The following is a 10,544-nucleotide window of genomic DNA, read 5'->3' on the forward strand; positions in this document are numbered from 1 at the left end:
GAGGGTTGCTGTTGGGTGCAACCCTCTGTGTCTCAGAGTATGGGCTTGCATGAGAGCAGTGCTGCTGCAGGAGTCCTTCAGAAGAGTTTGAAGGACATGGGAGAGCCTGTGGATGTCCGCCAAAGGACACCTTGTGTTGCAGCTGGTGAGCACTGCCAGCCGACTGCCAAGACTGGTGTGGAGCTAGCACAGAAAAGACCTCTCCCTGCACTGGTGAGTGGAGCGTAGGAGCAGGCAGGGAACTGGGATCAACTTTGGCAACTGGAGAGCTCTGGTATTGCTGTTAGTTTGGGTTTTGTCCGTGCGTTTGGAGGGCAGCACCTCTGGGTGAGACGCAGCGTTATCAGACACCAGCAAGGAATACTGCCGCGAGCAGAGGGAGGAACAGGATCTGTCCCTGCCCGTTGCACAGCTCAGTAAATCAGAGGAGGGCTGCGCTGTGGACGGGATTCCAGTGCCGTCTGGAAATTCTCCGTATGTCCATCAGCACCTGCACCGGTGGGGAGTCTGAACCATGGGCTTCCAACCAGAGAGGTAAACATTTCGGACCCAAACCCAGGATGACAATAACCAGAGCAGAAACTTTTCCATCCCATTGCAGGTCAAGCCTGGTTTAGACATTTCAACCTAGAATTTCTCTCCAGAGTTACTAGGGGGGCTGTGGCTGCTCATGGCCCTTCACTTCGTCCCATAAAACCCTGCGAATGCACTCGGTCTCCATCCAACCCCTGCTTCAGGCTCATGTTCAATACCCTGGTGGAGAACACGTCGAAAAGGCAGACAAATTAGCCTTGTAAAAACCAAACTAAATTGATAGTGCGTTTATTGCGCTCTGATGTTAACCCTTGGTGCGCTGTACTGGGGGCATGCTCTGAGCTTACCACACCACGTGCTGTAGGGTTTTCTGAATGCCCTTGGCCTCTGCCGCTGGTGAGATGGGTGCTACCAATTGCTCTGGCCCATGCGGGCTCCTGGAGATGCGGGTTCACTACCTGCTGCCGTCTCGCTCTGGGGATGTGTTGTAGTAGTGGCAGATGACATTGATGTTTGTGTTGGGCACTGTGTTGGAGACCCTTGCCATTCCCGGGAGGGCACACAAGCTAGATCAAACTGCAGATGGTTGTTGTCAGCTTTCCCTGTTGTGTGAAAATGAGGGGCACAGAGGTCCGGGCAGAGCCTCGCGGGTGCTTAGGGACTGTTTAGGTACCCCATCCCTGTTGAGACCAGTACAGGTTCGGGGAAAGAAGAAAGGAAAGCAGCTGAAAATCAAATCCTCCTTGTGTTTTGTTCATCTGAAGCCCTGAGCAATTTGTGAGTTCGCTTTCAATATCTGCCTATTAAAGCAAACCTTTTTTCCATAGAAATTGCTCTCAGGTTCTTGATCAGCTCCAATAAGCACAATGCCTTCCCTTGTCAGATAGGCCCTCTTCAGCCATAAATCTGATGCTGAGAAATTAGATTTCTCTCCTGCTCCCGAGCTGTCATCAGAAGAGTAAGATGACAGCGATCCATGGGGAGAGCTGAGCGTGACATCGCTGTTACGTGTCTGCCCGTGCAGCCGCTGGGCAGGGTTTCCTTGGCTTGCCAGGAAGGGAGATTTGCCCTTCAAATTCTCATTAGACTTGTGGTGGACAAGCCGAAAGAGTTGCAGACTAGGAACAGCTTAACTGTGCTGCATTCGGCTGAGCCGAATGAGATAACCTCATAGCTAGTATTACTCGTGTTTTAGTGGAGAAAAAAAAAGTTCTCCTCTTTCAGAAGCCCTGGAAGAGATGGGGTGGTGTCTCCTCTGTGCAAGGTGCAAACATGGTGGTGGTAACGTGTCCCAGCTATCGACTGACCCTTCTTGTCTGGGAGCCAGAATTATTTTTAAAACTGCTAAAGGATGGCTCACGGCGCCCATTATTTACTGTGACAGATTGAGCACCACCAACTGCTGGTAGCCAAAATACCATGAATCAGGCCCTTAACTCAAGAGGCAGCTTAGAAGAAAAAGTTAAAAAAAATAAATACATTAATACTGAACTCTTTGTTCTGCTTTTGGTAGCCTTTAGTATTCATGTTTCAAGCTTTCCTCTGAAGCCGTAGAATTTAGAAGAGCATTTAAAAAAATTAAAGCTGAGATTTTCTTAAAATCACATGTTTTCAGACGCAGGGGACTTGAGAGTAAAGCTCCAGATATAATCCTGAGATTTGGCAGTGCTCTTTGTATCATATTAAGTGATGGTCTACAGCACTCGTTAATTACTGCAGGCTGCAGAACAATTCTGGCTCCCGACAGAGGTCTTCTGCTCATTCTCAGCATATCAGTTTCTCCAGTTCTTCTGGGTAAGAGGGAAATATCACTTTCTAAAGGGCGTCGGTACAAAATTATGCAGTCTTGTAACCTGTATTTGGCTTGAACAGTATTTTTAACTGTTTTATTTAAAAAGTGAAATTTTAGTATATGCAACTAAAATGATCTACAGATCTGCTTCTGAATAATCTTACAGGTAATCTGGTCTTTATGAGCCTCCACGTCTAATCCAAAATCTGTTGAAGACCAGCAGAAGAGAACAGGCTGATGGTTAAAGCAGGTGATAGTCAGTGATCTGGACTTTATTGATGGACACATCCAGAATCAATCCACGTTTCTCCTCCCAATCCTCTGCAGGCTGGGCTTTGTGCAGGTACCCAGGCAGTGTCACCTGGCGGATACAGCACCGCTCTGAAAAGAACTCTTTAAAATGTTTGTTAAAATTGGTCTATTGTTGGACCCAAGGTTGGTCACTCCCCTGCAGCGCTGTTCCTGCTTGCACCCTCTGAGTTGTCTGCTTAGACACCAAAGCGTTTGGGGTGCACCTCTCTGTCCCAGGTCTGGCATGGGGGGACCCTGCTGCAAGCTGAGGCAAGGTTGGTAATTGGGCTGGGCTCCCTTAGCATGGATTTACGGCAGCTGAATATGTTGTCCTTGGCCACAGCGGAGACAATCTGTAGGTGCCATTGGAGATCCTGTCCCGTGGCTCCCTGCAGATGTGGCGGAGAGGGGCAGGACGTTGTCCCATGGCTCCCTGCGGATGTGGCGGAGAGGGGCAGGACGTTGCCTCCTGGACAAGAAAGGTGTTTTGCTGCAAAGCTGTCAAGCACAATTCTTAGGATGCAGAAACATGAAGCTGGCCTCTCTTCCTTCTCCAGCCAGCTCACAGCCAAATCCTCGTTATTTTTACAAACATCCTCCACCTGCTCCTGAGCCTGACTGTGCCCTTGCCAAGGATCTGCACTGGCCGCCCTCCATCACTCAGCAGCGGTGTCCACCCAGAGGTGTTGCCTTTTGCTTTTGGGCAGCATGCAGGAGGACAGCGAGCTCAAAGCAAAAGCTCAGTGGTGCCCAGCAACAGGACCAAGGGGCAACGGGCACAAACTGGAACGCGGGAAATTCCATCTCAACGTGAGGAAGAACTTCTTCACTTTGAGGGTGCCAGAGCACTGGAAGAGGTTGCCCAGACAAGGTGTGGAGTCTCCTTCTCTGGATGCAATCGTGTCCAACCTGCTCCAGGTGAACTTGCTTTGGTAGGGGTTGGACTAGATGAGCTCCAGCCGTCTTCCAACCCCAACCACGCTGTAATTCTGTGAAAGAAGCATTCTCACGGCGACCCCCTCGGGGAGACGCCTCTTCTGTCCCACGGAGCTTCTAATACTGGAAAAGCAGCAGCAGTTCACTGTGGGGTGGGGGACTGGGCTGAACCTCTTTGGAAAAGCTGCCGAAAAAAAAAGGCGATTTATCTCGATTGGGGTTGGAGAGGAGAGCGTTCACCTGTTCCCCTTTTATTGTCCCTTTTGCTGGGCTGCCGGCAGCCCCGTGTCTGGCGGGTTGGCGGGGCTTTGTCTCCGTGCGAGCGCTGACACGTTCCAGCAAGCTGCCACACAAACACAAACATCAAAGGGCTGGCATGTGTGTTTTCTGAAGCAGCTTTCTAGGTTTTACTGAGCTATAAAATACAGCGATGAGGATATAAAAACAAAGCTGTGATGGACTTAGCAGAGAGCCAAAGCAAGCGGGGAGAGAAATGATGAAAATGAGAAAAAGGGTTATGAGCGTGGAATGATGTATCAGCTCCGTGTCAGGAGGAACAGATTTTGGAATAACTGTGAAGAGCATAAAACTGGTTTAGTCATTAAGAAAAAAAAAAATAGAAAAAGAAAGGAAAAAAAGAAAAGGAGGAAAAAAAAAAAGCCCTGATAAAAATGAATAAAGGAGGGAACTTCAAAGCATAAATTTCCTGACTGCGTGACACTGATGTTTTGAACAGTTGTTCTGTGTGAGATAGCAGCAGTGATTTTAATGAACTTTAAAGAGCAGTATAAATAGGAACAAACAAAGGAAGGCGATCACATTAGCACAGAGCTAGGCACTGAGCTAATTGCCTGAACAGGATTTAAATGGCAGGTTATTATTTTTTTATTTATTTGTATAAACCTATTTTTCTACCTGGGCTTAAGAGAATAGAATAAAATAAGAATCTCAATTTGGATTTTCAAGGGAATCAAATACCTGCTTGATTTCCATGAAGTACTTGAGCTGCCGAGCCAAAGGTGGTGAAATGGGTGTAGCAGAGAGAGGGGGAGCCTTTTGTTGGCCTATAAGGGGGCTGGGTGGGTGGGAGAATTTATTTTAGTTTGATGCACAATCTCCCTCTGATGTTTCAAATGGATTTCACAGCGCGGCTGCATGGGGACTGGGAGGATCAGAACCATCAGAAATGGGGAAAAAACAGGTCACCTTGTGCTTGGAGTAGCTCACCGTATTCTCATCCTAGGCTGGAGATTTTCTTAGGCTTTGGATTTTCAGATTAGACCATTTTTTTTGTCCCCAGGCCTGCTTCTTGCTTTCACACGAGCTGTCGCTCAGGGCTGGATGTCCCCACCGCTGTTGGCAGGGGACATGTAGGCAACGGTGCTCTGATGTACGGCAGCCCACTCCTGCACCTGGATGCTGCGAGATATCATTGATGCCTGCTTTCCTGGCTCGATATACTCACCTGAAAGAAAATCAGCTATATCGTGGATCAGATTCGCTGGCCGGTTTGACATTTCTGGTCAAACTTTTCTCGCTTTTGCTATGGTTGGTGGTCTAAGAGCCATCACTGTGGAGACAGGCAAAGGGAGCCAGCCCTAGAACATTTGCAATGTTGAAAGCGTCCCTGCCTGTATAATAAGTAGGTTGTCTTGTCAGAGAAATTTGTGGTCCTTCAAGAACTGCTAAGGAGGTTAATTAAAAATTATAATCTCTAATGGGGTACATGACTGGAAAGCCAACGTCCTGTGTACCTGAGTAGTACAAATTCAGATTGCAATCACTGCTTTCTAATTCCCATCCCAACCTCCCCCTCGAAGACTCCAAAGTTTTGACCCGTGGCAGGTGTTAATGAGCTCATCAGCTCTCCCCAAGGCCCATCAGTGCTCTGTTGCTTGTAAAATAGGTTTCTCCTGCGCTGGGGAAGATGTTCACACTCCACAGCCCCTGCTCTCACTGTCCCCTTTTGCCCTGCGGCGCAGTTGGCCTGCCCCTTCCTGTGCCATTTCTCCCTGGAAGAGACCCTTGCCGTGCAGCATATTTCTGCGCTGACCCGCTACGATCCTTGGATTGTTTGCCAAAAACCAGCAGCCGAAGGAGGGAATTGTCTCACTGATACGTTAACCACAGCTCTGGTCGTGGGTCAGAACAGTAGAGTCTGGAGAAAATCCAGTCCGTCTCCATCAGCTCTTCCAATTGCCACCCCCCATCATCGTTTTCTTCCTTTGATTAAAGAGCACCGTGGGTTCAGAAGCCCCCAACAAAAGCCAGCCTTCAGTGGAAAAGTGATTAATCCTCACTCTATATTTGTTTTAAATTAAAATTCTGGAGGAGTCCATGTGCTTTTCGTATTTATTCTTCCTCACCACGAGAGGGACTGGCCCAACATGGACATTTCTGAGCTGCTCGGATGGCTACATATTAGAGTGATTACAATTATCAGCACTGAGATTAAGGGATTTGGGTTAAGAAAAGAGGGAACTGGGGAAGGAAAAAGCAGAAGGAAGGCAGAAGAAGAAAAGAAAAATGCTTCATACCTTCGCTTGCCAACCTAGAAACAGCTTGTGTTTGCAGGCCGTTAGCTCCTGTTACCTGCTTTATTTTTAGTGACCATCATCTCAGATACCATGAAAAGTCCTTTAAAGTGTGTGCACAGTTGGAGGAAACAAGCCGGCTTAAAGCAGAAAAGAGGCCCCACAGTTTTGCCAGCTTCTAGAAACCAGCCGGAATTGAATGCTTGCTCAGGGTTGCCGAAGGTTCAGGGAATATAAAGGCTCTTGCAGCGCAGTTTGTAGAAGATTTAATGGGTCAGTCTGTTCTTTTTGGCTATGCTGAACTGCGTGTTTCTGAGCCAGACGCTCTGACTTTTTTAGTGCCGAACTCCCGCTACAGTCGGCAGGGCTGACTTTTGGGAAGTGCCTGGCGTTGCCTGGCTTGAAGATATTGATCCTCCCTCTGAAACGTTTCAGGAGGGTCACTCAAAACGGGGACGGGGCAAATCCCTGTTACAGCCCCGCGGCCGGGCGTGCTGCGCCTGGGTGCTTCTGTCTGCTCGGCCTGGAAGCTCCTCCTTCCACTTCAGCCAAGATCATGCCCTGGGCTTTCTCGTTGGCATCATCAAGGATGAGGAGTTTGATACATCTTTATTCATAAGGACTAAGCACCTTTCCTCCATGTGTCCCAACGGTGATGTGCAGCGTTGGCTTGATTTTGGTGTTCTTCAGAGCAGTCACAAAACCCTCTCTAACGTTTCCCACTCAGTGCTCCAATGGGAGCAGGATACAAAGATATTTTTTAATGTTGTACTGAGCGCCAATGAGTTAAGAACAAAGGATTCGTAACAGGAACATCTCTCTTATGAAGAAAGACTGAGGGACTTGGGTCTTTCTAGTCTGGGGAAAAAAAAAATGAGGGGGGATCTTTATCAATGCCTATAAATACTGAAAGGGGGGGATGTCAGGAGGATGGGGCCAGGCTCTTTTCAGTGGTGCCCGGGGACAGGACAAGGGGTAAGGCTGAGAGACAGGATAAGTGACAGGCTGAGAGAGTTGGGGCTGTTCAGCCTGGAGAAGAGAAGGCTCCAAGGAGACCTTATAGCAGCCTTCCAGTGCGTAAAGGGGACTACAGGAAGGATGGGGAGGGACTCTTTGTCTGGCAGTGTAATGATAGGACACGGGGTAACGGCTTCAAACCGAAAGAGGGGAGATTTAGGTTGGATATCAGGGAGAAATTCTTTGCTGTGAGGGTGGTGAGCCCCTGGCCCAGGTTGCCCAGAGAAGCTGGGGCTGCCCCATCCCTGGAGGGGTTCAAGGCCAGGTTGGATGGGGCTTGGAGCAACCTGGGCTGGTGGGAGGTGTCCCTGCCCAGGGCAGGGGGTGGCACTGGGTGGGCTTTAAGGTCCTTTCCAACCTGAACCATTCTGTGATTCTGTAATGGGCACAAACTTGACCATAGGGAGTTCCACCTAAACATGAGGAGGAACTTCTTTGCTGTTGAGGGTGGCAGAGCCCTGGCACAGGCTGCCCCGAGAGGTGGTGGAGTCTCCATCTCTGGAGACATTCCAAACCCGCCTGGAGGCGTTCCTGTGCCACCTGCTGTGGGTGACCCTGCTCTGGCAGGGGGTTGGACTGGGTGATCTCCAGAGGTCCCTTCCAACCCCCCACCAGTCTCTGATTCTGTGAACAGGAGCCCCCGTCCACCCTCCTCCAGCCCCCCGACGCGTTTGGGTCTGCAGCGGTGGCCGGAGCTGCAGCTGGGGAAAGACCAACTCCGCTCTGCTCCGGGCTGGAATGTGCCCCACACGGGTTGAGGTTTCTGCAAATGTAAGTTTTTCTGAGCTTGTGCAAACTCTGCCTTTACAAAAGCTTGTAAATTGCCCCTGTTTTCTCAAGGACAACCACAAGGGTACCCCCCAATAAAATGCCTGCCCCAAAGCGGGAAAGGCGGTGAGGAATTTTTAAGGAAGAAGTTGCTTGAGCTGTTTAACGTAGGTGAAGAATGTTATTTTTGCTTCTGTCCTCATCCCAGAAAGGGTCAGGTCATTTTAGATATAAATTAAAAAGAAAATATTGCTGGAGGCAGATTGTTCACCTGTAAAATCTCATCTCAAATCATTAAAGTTTGGCAGAGTTGTGTAAACAAGCGAGGGTGAGAAGCAGTCAGCAGCTTTAAAACTTGATAGTGTATTGCAAATACTCGTAGGCGATTACATCAAAATAACAAGTTTTAAAGAATATTAAGAAAATTTATGATTAGAATAGGCCAGAATTTAAGTCGCTGCCTTGTGTAAATGTAGATACGATTGCCTTTCATTTCATGCTCACCCACTATTTTTTTCAGATACCGTATCAGAATATTGTCGGGCGTTTAATGGGAAGAGGTGACCAGCCTGGGTAAAGGATGTGCTAGGGGATGTTTATGCTGCTCCTGAGAAACACTCCATAGTTCACTGACAGTAGTATCTTGGGACTCTTTATCAGGAATGTAATAAGCCAGATATAGGGCAAAATTCAAAACATATTTGGTTTGGACCGCTGAGATCTGGAGCTCTGCGATTCCCTGCCAAAGCCGAGCTGTCCCAAAATTGACCTGAAGAAACTTCTTGCGCGTTTTGGTGAGGTCCTGGAAGTTCAGAATAGCGGAGGTGAGAGGCAGCTTTCATCTGCTAAATGGTCTGTGCTTTTCTAAAAAAAGCAAACTGTGAAATTAATGTTTGAACCCGATGAATTCCCAAATTGTCTCTTGCTCTTTTTTTTTTTTTTCCTTCAGTCATTGCAATCTTTTTTGCCCCATGAAAACTGGGTCTGTTCCACCGGTCAAAACAAAGCAGTTCTGTATTATTCTGACACCAAAACCACAATAATGAAGTGAACGGAAATCAGATTTTCTTCAGTGGATTACTGAGAGGCAAATTTAAAAATGGTATTACAAATAATACCTCATAATTACAATGGGAATGATGAGCACCCTTAATCATGCCTTGCAGCTGCGTTTGTTAATAAGAAAGCAGAGTAGTATTGTGACATTTTTCATATTATTTTTAATGTAGCGTACAGTTTTCAGGCCAGACTTTCATGCCAACCTTCATTGTCTCCAATACAAATAGGCTGCTTTACAGTGACCAAGCCTCTGACCTTGTTTTGCTTTAAAAAAGCTCTTTTCCCCCCCTGAAGTCTTGCAGTAGAGGGAAGGAGCGCGGATCTGTGGGACTCTGGGTTGTTTCACTCGAAACTCTGTGCATTAGTCATAGGTTTGACGCACTAAATGTTTCTAATTAACATCCAGCTTAAAACCACATGTGCTTCAGCCCACGTTCAAACGCTGGAGCTGCGCAGGTAACCTCAGGAAAACCAGGACCAGATGGCAGGACATGGCTGAACCGAAAATCAGGAGAGGCATTTGTCCACTTCAGGCAAAGCAGAAGCCAGTTGGGATTTAAGGCTGCTGGACGGCTGTGTCCCAATGCCCCGGGGAGGGGAGTGTGTCCCACGAGGTGCATGTGCCATCGCAGATCTCTGGCACCCTCGAGTCCTTGGCTAGTGGAGGAAGGTGCTCATGGCCAACATGGCTTCTGACTGCTGGAGTGGCCAGAACTGATTTTTCTGGGAATGGGGAAAGGCGTTACAGTGGTCAGTAAGTGGGATAGGCCAGAGAGGTGGTAGATGCTCCGTCACTGGAAGGGTTAGGATCACTGGTCGGGCTGGATGGGGCTCTGAGCCACCTGATGTACTTGAAGATGTCCCTGCTGATTGCAGGAGCGCGGGACTAGATTGCCTTTAAAGGTCCCTTCCAACCCAAACCATTCTATGATAAGCAGCATTAGCAAAGGTGGCTTTGTTGATATCTTTTGGATACTGCCAAATCTTTTTCTCTCTAAACTCACAAAAATAAGGTTTGCCGCCGTCAGGCTGGTACCTTCGCTGGTCATACACCTGCTGCGATGGTGAAATCTGCCTTGTATCCTCGTAGTGCTTTTAGTGCCGTTCCTGGAACTGCAGCGTCTGGGGAAAAGCATTTGAAAATTGCACATCATTAGCATGCCGAAGAGGAGGTAATGTATGTAAAGCGTTTGACCTCCTTCTGGCTCCTGTGGCTGGGACAAATTCTGATGTCATTTGCAGCAAGGCAAATCCAGAGCATCTACATTAAGCACATTAAGTTTAGTGGAGTTACTCTGAGTTTATACTCCTGCACCTGGTAAATGGAAGATGTCACTAACAGCCTTTTCGTGACCCAAGGGAAGGAAGTAATGAAGGCAACCTGCAAATGAAAGGATGAAAACAGTTCCCGACAACAGGACTTTTGCAGGGGTGTGAAATTTATTGGGAGCTGCTGCACGCTCAGCATTTTTTTTTTTTTTAAACCGGCTCATGCTTTTGTTGCTGGAAGTATGGAATTAGGAACCTTACTGTAGGCATTGAGTTTTTAAAACATGTCAAAGGCTACCTGGGGTCTACCTGGGGAAAAGGTTGGTTATAAATTGACAGAGCAG

The sequence above is a fragment of the Chroicocephalus ridibundus genome, chromosome 14, assembly GCF_963924245.1.
Source record: "Chroicocephalus ridibundus chromosome 14, bChrRid1.1, whole genome shotgun sequence".
Classification (NCBI taxonomy): domain Eukaryota; kingdom Metazoa; phylum Chordata; class Aves; order Charadriiformes; family Laridae; genus Chroicocephalus; species Chroicocephalus ridibundus.